The following is a 12646-nucleotide window of genomic DNA, read 5'->3' as shown; positions in this document are numbered from 1 at the left end:
CAGCAATGGAGATCAGCCCTTGGCCGTGCGGGACACCCTGCTCCCTGCAGGGGCTGAGGCCCCGAACCGGGCCTGGGAAGCTCAAATACCAAGGAACGCTTTGGATCGTGCAGGTGATGATAGCTTGATTACAACCTAGCTCTGGCAAAGCAAGCGAGCTGTGCGGTTTTACACCGCATTACCTCCTCTGGAGGAGAGGGATAAGATACTCTCTCGAGTGTGTCTTTGTGGAATACCATTCTTCAGCATTTCTAACTGACAGTACTTATGCCATTGCTAGGAAACACTAACAAATAACTACCTTTTCATAGCTCCACATAGACATATTCTAGTGGAAGGCAGATCCTTTTGAAGATGAAATAGTTTCAGATGTAGTCTTTTGGCTTTCAAGTGATGGGATGGACAATATCTCCTGGAGACGATAGAAAGAGTTTCTGTGCATCTGGAATTTGGCTGTAACATGAACTTTATTGTTGTACAATCCAAAGCAGAAGAGCTGATCTCTATTCTTACAAGAATATGAATAAAAAAGGCTGCACCAACGACATCTATCCTCTCAAAGGCAAAGCACTCAGTAGATAAAGGCCCACATACCTCTGGATGAAATCAGTGACTTTCTGATTTCTACTCATGCTACAAAGAACAGTGGCATGATGGAAATTGGGTGCCTTGCAGCTATGAGTGCAGGTGACCGTGCTGACCAGGCCATAGCTTGGTTTCATAAAGTAACATCTATACAGGCTGCTCAGCTGCTCTTAAAATGTAAATTCCTATGAGCAAAATATGCCATCATATGCTTAGTTAACAATAAGAATATGCATTTTCTACTTGTTCTCTGTCCTCAGTCTAGACAGATTGTTAAATATCATTTTTTATTTTTGTATTTCTAGTATTACTTATGTGGCAACATGAATCAACTGGCTATAAATAAGTTAAGATGGAAATCAGAAATGTAATTCTAGCAATCAAAGGCGCAAGGTTCAGGAACAGCCTCTCAATGTGATTAATGAAGCAAAAATCTAACTAGTTTGAACACGGAAGTTGATAAATACCAAAGAGCTATGTGACACACTTGCATATGGAGTGTCCTGGGAGTTTCCTTTTGAGATTGTGCTGCTTTGTAATCAATAAATACAGAAATTGTGTTATATGTTCAGGGAAGCCATTCGTTACAGCTCCTTTTAAGGGAACTCTACACAAAAGCATAAAAAATACGTGGTGGAGAGCAACGCTTGTTCTGGCCCAGGGCTCTGGCAAAGCAAATGAGCTTGAGGAGTCAAGCAAATGGGTTTGGGGCAACTGGTCATCCCCTGGAAAATGACTGATGCATTGCACGTGGGTGTTTGTGCTGCTCTGCTTTTTTCTCACCCTCCTACAACTGAGACATCTCATGAGAATTACTGCTTTAAGGTCTGGCCAAGAATGGACAAAGTCTGGATAATATGAGCTGGCTTGGGCACCCCTTGAAAATCTATTTGTCTATCAGCAATCCTCACGTAACAGGTTTTGGCCAGCAAGCTAATCCCTAATAAGGATTTAAGATTGCAAACTGAGTTGGTGCATCCCTACAGAACTGTTCTCTTCTTGGTGCTGCTTGTCAGCACAGAGCTTTTTTTTCCTCAAAGGCACCAAATGTGTAGAAGGATGTAATAACATTTTGGATTCACTATCCAATTTTGCAAAGCTTTACTTTGCCCATGAACATCCATAGGCTACGGACCGATTGCAGCCAGGATCACAACATGTGAAACCTCCAGACTTCTCGCCAACTGTGGGGTTGTTGCAGGAGAAGCAGCCTCCGCGGAGCTGTTGGCGGTGGCAGCAGCAGCAGGAGAAGATAACAGCTCGTCAGCAACCCGGCAGAATTGAGAGAGTCCGTGCAAGCCCCTCTGTGTGCCAAAGCAGAGACAGACAAAGAAACAGGGAATGTCCGGGTCCCAGATGCTGGCGGAGGCAGCAGGCAGCTTTTGGTTTGCATCTTGAGGTCTAAAGGAATGGTGCTGAGCACCCAATGAAAACGATAAATTGGGCGTCTAAAGAGTTAAAAAAATGTCTTTTTCACATGCACCTGACAAATAGAATAAAATTTCCAACTCAGAGATGATCCAAGACCATTTTCCAATAAGAAGTAAACCCAGGGCTTAGAAAATGCACACACACAAAGCAGATGAAACTTAAAAGCATTTTCCCAGCGCAGTAGTTATAAAAAAGGTGACCTTTAAAGAAAGCCAGTGAGAGTTCATTTACAGTAAAAAATAAATAAAATAAAAAATCTGCTGGGTTAATGCAAAAAGCCCTACCTCACAGACACTCTTCTGCCATGGTTTAGTACTCTTTTTAATAGGTGTTTCAGCATTAGGATTTAATATATATATATATATATTTTTGTAAGTGCTGGAATAAATGGCAGTCAAGGGCTAAAACATCCTCTCCCTTTCTATTCTACCCTCCCGATGGAGCATAGCCGGAGGTAGCAGCTGCCCTCTGTCGTTTCCTTGCCATCATTTTCACCTAGATGAAGTTTAAGCTCCCATTGGCTTTAAGGTGGTGGCAGAGAAGCGGTGGAACATCTCCCTCTCTTCACTCTTCCAAAGGTCAGCTCTGGAGATGAGAAAAGGGACTAAAACTCCCGTGCATTATCTGCTGGTGTGTCTGCTGGTAAGGCCTGACAAAGCGGAGTTAACCTGGAATAATCCTGGTGTGGCCCAGGGAATGACTGCAGGGAAACCCAGTACCACGAGACAGAGAGAGCATGTGCTCTGAGCACCACTGGCCACCGCAGCCTGCACATGCTTTAAATGTGACCATCCTTGGTGCCTCTTAGAAGTTTTATTAATTTTAAAAGCCTTCTGATCTCTTCCAGTTAAGCTTTAATTACTGTTCTTCATTTCTAGCCCACAGAAACATCAAACCCAGCGTAGAGGAAGAGGCTTTTTATATTCCTTACCAACCCTGCCCCCTGTCTTCGCTGGGGATTATCCTTCTTCACTCTGCACATCCATGAGATCATTGAGCATGAGGCAGCAGTCAGCATCGATGGACCCGTGCTCCCAGGGCCCGTGGCAGGGTGCCAAGCACAGGAAATATGACCGCAGGGTTGTGCAGTTGGTCCTGTGAGCTTTCAAGTTTCTAACTGGAGGGAAAAAGAAGAAAAAACAAGAGACCAGCTGGTGCAATTACTCTTGTTTTAATTTGTTAATGCACCAGTCAGGTACATGGGTACATTTTAGACCCATCCTGGCTGGTGTGAAGGCCACTGCCACCTTGGTCTCACGACAGCAAGAAATGGCAAAAGGATGGCACAGGTTGGGGAGCTCACGGCTTGCTTCATTTCAAATGCAGAATTGCTTTTAAGAGCCAGGTTTCTTCCATCAGTGCCCAGTAGCTCTGACACTTTATTGCTGTACCTCCTTACAATCATGCGTGCATTTATCAGCGCCCCAGAAGCTCTGCCTCGCCAAGAACCACACGCCCATTGTGGAGGTGGGCTGACACCTGGTTTTCTGACCCAACCTGCCAAACTCAGCTTCAGTTCTGGCCACGGTGGTTAAATCCAGGGGCCTAAGTACTAAACCTACAATCTCCCAGCTTGCTTCATAGGCCACTTGCTGATCGAGGGAGTGGGGAACTGAGGTGCTGCCACCCTTCTGCAGCACTGGTTCTGAAGGGACTGGCCCACCAGGTCTCCCAGTACTTGCCAGTGACTTGCCCACTACTACTAAAGGGCAACAGTTCCGACCATCAGCCTACATAAAACTGGGGGATAGGATTTTTAAGTGTAAGAGGCTCAATTTACACCGATTTCCATGAAAGTGAGGTACCTAGCTACTTTTAAGTCACGTTCGTGCTGCTGTTATTGGGAACTAACTGGTATTGTCTGTAATGGGAGATAGTCAGGGATGCTGGGGGCTCTTACATCGGGTTTCAGACATGAAGATGCCCCAGCTGGAGGACCAGTGGATCTCCATCACTCCTCCATCTTCTTCACAGAGGTTGGAAAGTAAAATATGCATGGCAAGAGCTGCTACTCACAAGTGTGATTTCTACAGCAACTTGTCTGGGTTGCAGAAATCTTCTGCTCTGTTCTTCAGCTGCCAGAAGATCTCTTGACACGGAGTCACAGCTCTCTCTTCGAGCTTTCACCTCAGTCCAACAACAACTGCAATAAGGGGAAAAACAAACAAGCTGAGAAGCGTGCTGAGCAGCCAGTGAGCGAAGGCGGGGGAAATATTTTTTACAGAAAGTCTAAGCAGTTTTGCAGAGCTCTTTTCAAGTGCATTTACTGAAATTTCCCCAGAGCCTTCCTAATGTAAGTACCGTTGGAAAGATCCTAACTAAGAGAAACAACTCCTACTGAGTGATAGTCTGTAGCTTTATTAGTGAAGATCAAAGAGAATAAAACAATTACTGTAATTTCCAAGGAACTGTTTTTCCAGGGGCACAGGAGATGAAGGCTATGAAAATGGGTCCTTGTGTGCTTAAGTAATGGGTAGGCATTTCAGTCTGTTATATTTTTACTGGCAGAGGGAGTCACCTCCATCATAAAATTCACTGGTCCAATTTGGGGATGTACTAATGAAAATACACGGTAACATTTGGGGCTCTTGTGGAGTGCCCCAGGTTTCAGAGCTGTGTGCACAGGAGCACCGGGTGACCCTGTGGCTCTCATGATGGACCAGAGGATGTGGGACACAGCATCCACAGCCTGGCAGCAGCACTCGTGTACCTTACAGCTCCGTTGGGACAGGGCACCTGACATGTCCCTGGATCAGGTCTGCTTCAGTCCTGCGCTCATCTGTGGGGTCCTCAGAGACAAATCCTGGGGAAATCAAACACTGCCACCAGTCAATTTGCTGGGTGAGAGCTGTGGCTGACACTACATCTGGTCTGTGCATGGAAGTTTCTCTCCAGCAAAACAATTGTCCTTTATCCTATTATATCGTAACATGTGATTTAGAGATGATTCATCCCTTTTATTTGAGCCTGGACTTTGCTATTATCTCGTGTTTCAGCCAAATATTATTAGGAATGTTGATGTGTCTGCACAGGGACATTTTCTGCAAAATTAATCTAAGAACTTTTAAAATGAATGAGCATACATAAAATATTTCTTTGGAACAAAAATGACCTTAATTTGGTTTATCTTAATGCATTTTGGAGGCAAATCACAACAAACCAAATAAAGGTTTCTGTAATTCTGTCCACATGGAGGCCAAACGCAGCTGAATGAAACCACTTTAAATTCAAGCCTTTAGTTAGTCCAGGCTAATTTTTTCCAATTTTCCGTGTAAACAAGCAATAAATTAAAAAATTGAAAAAGGAGAAACAGCCCCCAGCTCAGTTAGGGCAGTACGACTGGCAGCTCTGAAACGTGCAGACCGGGGAGGCTGCGTCCCACGCAGAGATGTTTAGGTTGTCGTTCGTGGTGCTGGGCACGTCCAAGGAGGAGGGAGCACTCCAAGGCATGGACAGGCTCTCACTTCCACGTCACCCACTTCAGAGCAGCTCAAAGCCAAGAGCAGTGGCAAGGCTGGCAGGTCTGTCAGATGAAAATCTTCCTGCAGCTCCAGGTGTTGGAAGACACAAGTATCAAAACGAAATCGGAGAAGGGGCACAGCCTGGAGATGATAACTGCATGATGCGACGGCGACGTGCACCAGGAGTGAAGCAGGAAACCCCCTTCCTTTCTGGGAGGAAGGGGAGAAAGACGAAACCAATCTGACAGCAGCACTGACTAGCAGCAACAGCAAATTAACTACCAGCGTTAATGAGGGGAAAAAAAATGCCAAAGATACTCGCTATGAAATGGGTCCCCATGTATAGCCGTGGCCACAGGAAAAGTGTTAATTTGGCACATGTCCACTCAGTTGAGAAAATCTTGTAATGAAATTCTAGCTAGTGGTCATGTGTGCCACTTAGAGAAGCTCAGCACTGCTGGAACACAGAAGGCACCTTGGAGAGCTGCTGCTGGCCAGCACAAGTGTGAGCGGACCCGAGGATGCTCCTGACTGGTATGTGTCATCCAGAGAAGCAGCCTTGGTGTCTTCACTCACTAAGCAAAGGATAAAGGATCTCCAAACACGTCAGTCTTCTGTTGCAGAAGGGAAAAATCTCATGGAAAGCACTGGCTGTCCCCCAGATATCACTTGTTATAGGAGAATCAAGATACAAAAGAAGAATTTGTCTTATGGATGTTTAAGAAAGAAACACGGGTGTTATCAATAACCAAAGATCTTAAAATCACATTGTGCAGCATTTTTTAAAGAATTACAATTTACTTGTTTACTTTGTTTGAAATTAATTTCCATTAAATTTTAGTTTCCCTTGTATTACCATTTACTGAACCATTCTTGTGCAGTTTGCTGTAGGAACAGGAGTCTCCTTCAACCATTTCCAGGAAGAACATTCATTATTTGGCCAAATGAACTGAAAAACCAAGACACCACACCATGGCCGTGGCCACGAGGCAGGGCAGGAACCCAACCGGGAGCAGATCCAAGCTGCGGTCCCAGTGTCTGATCCCGCCGCAGGGACAGGATCTTCCCTTGAAAGCAAAAGGGGAAATGAAAGTGATTGTAGGACACTCTCCAGGGCACAATCACAGGATAAATAGACTTTGTTTATGTAGACAGCTTTCTAAAAGTCAAACCATTGATAATGGGGGATCTTAATATCACGCTGTTGTCTGGGATAACCACAGCCGACTCGCTGGGGACTGTTCTTGGAGGGCGTACAGCATGCTGTATTTACACGGATACTCCAGCAGTCAAGATCTGAAGCAGTTTTGGACTCAGTCCTAGGAAAGGAGCCAGGTATGATAAATAAGATATATTCTGGGGAATATGTAGGGCCAGTGAATTACAGCAGCAGGCTTGCTATCAGGGCTGTCTTGCGCCAGGAGCACAGCCTGGTGTCTGCACATCTCGCAGGAGCACATTGGCCTCTCCAGAGCATCCAAGGCTCAGCTCCTTTTCCTCTGCCACCTAAAGCAGCTTTCCAGGCGGGTGAGCAAACTTGAGATGGAGCTCTGTGTCAGCAGAGAGACAGCAAATAGCTTTCTGTGTTAGGTCATGTATGCATGACTTGTTTGAAAAAGGAGACCTTGAGCTTTGCTGAACCCAATGTACTTGTCTAATTTTCACTTTCCCAGCAGAGATACACCCACATTTCTCCAAAGAATTATAGCTAGTTTGGTCCAGGCATTTAATGAATAACCTCACTTCTCCTTGCCTTCGCTTTAGAGTGTCTGAGACAATAAGCCGATCTGGAAACATACCACTTTTTGTTCGCTCTTTCCTAAGGGAACATTATATTATTAATTTTTTGTCATAAGCATTTGGAAGTTACAGAAAATATTCACTATCTTCTGCATTCAGGGCTTCTAGAACCGATGTTTTATCACCCAAAACAACATGCCAGAAAGTCAACTGCTGAGCTGGTGTCTGCCAGGGAACAGGGAGCAGAGACAGTGATGGCAATTTAGGGGACTGATCAGGCATCAAGAATAATAATAGGAAGATATTATGAACAAATGATTCACGTGAAAAGAAATAAGCTGAACTGTCCTGATGCTGCCAAATAAATATTTACCATCGACTAATAGCTTTGCAAAAGATCTTTTAATGTCACATTTGCTAATAAGAACAGAGTAATGTATACCGTGCATATTATTCAAACGTATAAATTTGACTACATTCCCTCCTAAGACAACGATATTACTTTTCCATTTTTCCTCACAGTTTATGAAGATTTACTCAATGGCTAAGATGGGAAGGTTCTTAGAACAGAACAGAACCACACTCCAGAAATTTGAAGCTGTTGTCATCAAACACACCTCAGCTTCAGCTGTATGCAGCAACCGCTCACCTTCTTCACTTCCCAGACAGTGGTCTGCTGGAGCTGGAGCCTGGCCAGCCAAATACAATTAGCCACCCACAACAGACAGGAAAAAAAACAAAGACACAAAAACCTGCTGATCACTCAAAAACCTGACATAAATGTCATTTTCATTAAAGCTCGTCCAGTTACTGACTATGAAAGCCCAGCCATATCCCTGTGAATTTCCATACTAAATACCTCCTAGCAAGGGAAGTGCACCCCAAAGTAACAGAGAGCAGTAATTCTCAGCTCCCTAAAAGGAAACATTGTTTGAGGGTTTTTCTATATATTTAAGAAAATCACTTTCAGCTTCCCCTTTGTATTCACATTCTGGCTTTTAATTTCTAGTTCCCCACCACTCTTCTTTCTGCCTAGGCCTGCCTTTCCAGAGAACATCTGAGGGTTTCATTCCCCATACTTGTAAATGTTATGGGGCTTCAATTTTATTTTATTTTATTCCCCAGAAAAGGAGAATAACAGTTAAGAACTCGCAGGGCTGAATCATATAGAGCAGCTGTTTTGGTTAGCCTGAGTCCTGAATTCTGGAAAAAGCACTGGCCATATCTTACTGAGACTGTCTGTGCAACCCACTGGTTCCCAGCACGTCCCCACCGCAGTGGCCTGAGCCACGCTCCCGGGTGACCCCAAGGGCTGCCTTGCAGGTGCCCAGCTCAGCTCCCCCTGCTCACAGCTCCCTGTCCATGCAGGATTTGAGTGCTGAACGCTTCCGATAGGAAACAACATCCCGGCAAGGTGAGGCCATGCAGCAAAAGCCATTTGCAGGTGACCCACTGCAGGGCAGCAGGAGGCAAGAACTCGCACGGTGCAGATTATCAGCTTGCTCCCCGCTGACTAATTCCCTGGTACGATGAGAAATTCTCAGACCATGTTGTGCTTTTGATTAGTACTGCCTGAGCTGTGCAAAACAGCAACATGTCCAGGCTCTGGTGGGAGATCGCAAAGGCACAAAGCTGCAGAAATAACATGCAGCAAGAGTGGTCCTACCTCCAGTAGGAAAATTCATCTTGGGCTTGGCCATCCTTGCTCAGCCGCAGCCTTAGCCATGTCCCAACAAGGACACTCTCTCTTTATGACTTTTTCCCCAAAACATACTTATATCCAAACTGAAGCTCTCACTCCTCCTGCGGGTGACCTTCCGTGGCTTTGCACAGGAGCTGGAGTGCTCAGAAAGCCCGGGACATGAGCTGGTTTGCCCAGGTGGGAGATTGCTTTAGGATGCTTTTGAGGAGAATGAAACAGAAAGACCTTCCAAACTGCTGTGTGCTGAAATTCCTACACCAGCCCAAGTCACTGCTTTTGAAGAGTTTTGCTCTCTGCTCCCCCAAACAGAAAACAATGTGAACAGCACAGAGAGCAACCTCAGCTCAAGTCCAAAAAGGAAACCAAACATTTATCTACTTACAGTTGCAAAGATCTTCAGGCTCAGGTTTTAACACTTTTTACATATCTGCGCTTTATATATCTTGCAAAAATGAAAAAGCAGTAGTTTCCCTTCTGAAATATCCCTCCATTATGAGGCAAAGCTTAACACCTTTGCCGGGGCTTCAGAGAATTGCTCTCAGGTGCTGATGCACTGGGTGAGGAATGCTCCTAATTTACTAATGAATGATTAATACCAAGTTTAAAGACAATGAGAAAAAAAAAAAAAAAAGAAAAGCACAGCAATTGAACCTTTTGCATCAGCTCTCTGATGACTCTACACGGTGCTGTTTTACTGCTGACAGGATCAGGCCACATTGCGGCTGGGGAGATGGCACGCTGCGGAGTGACCACACTCACCTTCCGGGGGCCCTGGCAGAGATACAGAAACATGGAGGAGGGAAGCAATTTAGCTTAAAAGCAAAGTCCTCGGCTAATTTATGCAAATATTTATGCACCATTTATGCTAATGAATCCCATGATGTCAATATACTCTAGCCACCTGTCATAAATCTCAGGCAGTGGCTGTCTGCGTGGAGCGCAGCAGGAGGGCTGATGGCTCGGGTGGGCTCCAGGCCAGGACGAGGATCCTCCAGGACACCCCAGAGCAGGATCAAGGCCCTGTTTTGTATCAGACAGAATCCTAAACAGGCCTGAGCTCACTCAGACAAAATCTCTGCTTTCTGCTCTGCCTGCAGATGTACTCTTTGGCTGCAGAAAGAGAAGGAAGCTGAAGAGGAGACTTTGTTTTCAACTGCAGAGTTGGAAAAAGCTGGGAAAATGAAGCTGACTCAAAATGATGGCCTACCATTCCAAACCACAGCAAACGTCTGGGCTCCACACAGAGAAAGCAGTGGCCTTTGGTGATAAATTGAATGTTTTCCTGTTAGCTGAGGAATTTGTTAGTGCTGTAAAACTGCTGTCCATGCTGAGGACTCCTCCTGTTACTCTCTTGAACCAAGAGTATAGCAAAAGGCTTTGCTGGGAATTCTGTACATCTCCATTTTAAACAGACAGCTGCTGAACTCCATAAGGTCAGCACTATGTGGACTGATTATCACTACGTGTCTACTTTAAGCAGAATAAATTAGAAAAAGGAAAAACAAAACCCAAGACAAAACACCAAAAAGACAGCCCAGGATTTGCTTTCTGCAGAAGTGCTTGGTTTACCTACACACGGATTTCAATTTTGAAGAATTGCAGGACACACTTCTTGCACTTTCTGGACTGATAGCAGTGGTTGGAAAGCAAAATAATGCATGTGAGTTGCTGCTTTTTCAGGTTTAGGGCACGGAGCACCATATCCATGATGGAGGACGGCTGTTTGTTGAAGGAGACTCAACAAACTCAATAGACTTGATCATGGTTCAGTGCTGTGCTCCCACACCACACACTTACCAACCAGACCCACACTCACGTGCCAGGTGTTTGGTGTGGAAGGAAGCCATGCTCTAAAAACAGATGTGAGGATGGTGTTTGGATGAGCACAAGGGAATCCAATAAGACAAAAATATAGCAATAGAAAACAGCAAAGTAGAACCTGAAAGTTAAAAGCTGACAGGTTCCTAAAGAAAGAGCGTCTTGTCTTGCTGTAAGCATGAGATCAGATTTTCTGCTGGTGTAATTTCATTCACAGTATGGAACATAGCCAGTTTACACCAGTGAAGGTCTGAACAACCAGTCTGCTTTCTCTTTTTAAATAATGCAGTGGCTCTCTCCACCTGAGCTTGCAGGAGGGGTGGGCAGCAGCAGGAGGGACCTGGCGGTGCTGGCTCAGGGCAGCACTGGTTTTGTGTCTGCAGCTCGGTGCCCATGGATGAGGCACCTGCCAGCTCCCGCTTCCCATCCTCCCAAAACAAGCCCCTTGCCAAAATAAGTTGTGCCATGGCACAGCTTTGGGCCAGCATGATGTGTCCCCACGATGAGCACTGCCAGTGCGACATCCCTGCCATGGTGTATGCAGGAATATCCTCACTTTTCTCAGTCCTGGCTCGCCACCACAAGGAAGATGGGCACGACAGGGGGACATGCAGGTGGGACAAACTCTGCTTACCCTTTTGATCAAGCCTCCCGTCCCCTGCGCTCTAATTCAACTGATTTGTCTAATGCTGCCCTATCAAGATGGATTTCAGGAAGGAGAAAGTGCAAACTTCCAGAGCTGGTGGAAAATGCAAATAAAAACAGCATTGTTCTGGCGTGGATGGCTGTCACTCAGCCTGAGCTCACCCACTGCAAGAATAGGAGGCAGGGAAATGAAACTTTAAATGGCGTTTTCATCCATACAGGAATGGCTCAATTTGTGCTTTGTTTTGTTTGTGAAATAACTGCATTTTAGAAAGAAATGCTAATACTGCTACAAATAATTAATGTTATCTAAAATTATCATACTCTAGGAGAGGGTGATTAGATTCAAAACAGCAGAGACAATTCTAATCTCAGCGATAAGAGATGATATAAAAACAATGCCTATTTCTTAGGCATCGTTCTTAGGCAAAGTTCTTAGATAACCTTTGGTCTCAGCTCTTTGCTGAACATCAGTGCTCCTGAGGCTAGCACATGTTTATTTCTTAAGCTGAAATGTAGCATTTTGTCCATATGTTGATATTAAAACAAAAATTTCACTTCTGAACTCTTTAATCTTTTTATTCATGTGTTCCATTGCTCTCAGGCAGGGATTGTGAGTACCAGACGCTGCCTTATGTAAAATAATTGACTATATTTTCTCCCCTCTGAACTAATTCACCACATTTTCTCCCTATCTATCATCTAAATGAATGTACAGTGTTTTCTATCCATCACCCTGCTAAGGTACTCATCACTGGGGGATGCAGCCAGTAGATAAAAAGTATAATGATGCTATATTAAATAAAGAAAATCGATGTTCCACTCACATTCAAACTGAGTCAAATTGTGACAAGTGGGTTGCCACGAGGAGAATTTGGCCCTCTGTCTCAAGCAGAGGCCTCTTCTGAAGCAGTGCTCCCAGCCCATGCTATTTATAGCCCTTGCCTTGCTATGCTGGGAAAGCTTCTCCCGTCCTCCCTCTGCCCCAGCCCTCCTCGCCGATGCCCAGAACTTCTTGTCCTGGTCAGTGTGGACACGGAGAAGCAGGTGCCCGACATGACTCAAGAAACTGGAGCATTCAAACAGCAGCAAATGTGACAAGACTACGTAAATTGAAGAGGTCTTGTGAATGTCTGCCTGATTCACAAAGGTAAGAAAAGCAAACCAGGTCCTTGGCTGCAGCATTTCTGGTATATAAGGGTCCTCAGTGTGAATTCTGATGCCGTACCAATTTACACCGCAGGACTGTGGTCTGGGATCCGAC

General features: G+C 45.0%; 1 long non-coding RNA gene across 10 annotated transcripts; it reads right to left on the bottom strand.

Annotated features, from left to right (window-relative positions):
* Window positions 1-289: 289 nt before the first annotated feature.
* Window positions 290-9476, bottom strand: LOC310881954. Of its 10 annotated transcripts, none has more exons than XR_014572708.1 (6): window positions 9302-9476; window positions 7835-7969; window positions 6334-6544; window positions 4727-6145; window positions 3917-4159; window positions 290-3133 (listed from the first exon to the last, which is right to left on the bottom strand). It is a non-coding gene; the product is annotated as an uncharacterized lncRNA (long non-coding RNA). The 10 variants fall into 10 exon arrangements; XR_014572709.1 differs by having other exon boundaries at window positions 7835-7906; XR_014572710.1 differs by lacking the exon at window positions 6334-6544 and having other exon boundaries at window positions 7835-7906.
* Between the last annotated feature and the right edge of the window lie 3170 nt (window positions 9477-12646).

Source organism: Anser anser (genome assembly GCF_964211835.1).
Source record: "Anser anser genome assembly, chromosome: 15".
Classification (NCBI taxonomy): domain Eukaryota; kingdom Metazoa; phylum Chordata; class Aves; order Anseriformes; family Anatidae; genus Anser; species Anser anser.
This window is presented reverse-complemented; position numbering and strand designations above follow the sequence as displayed.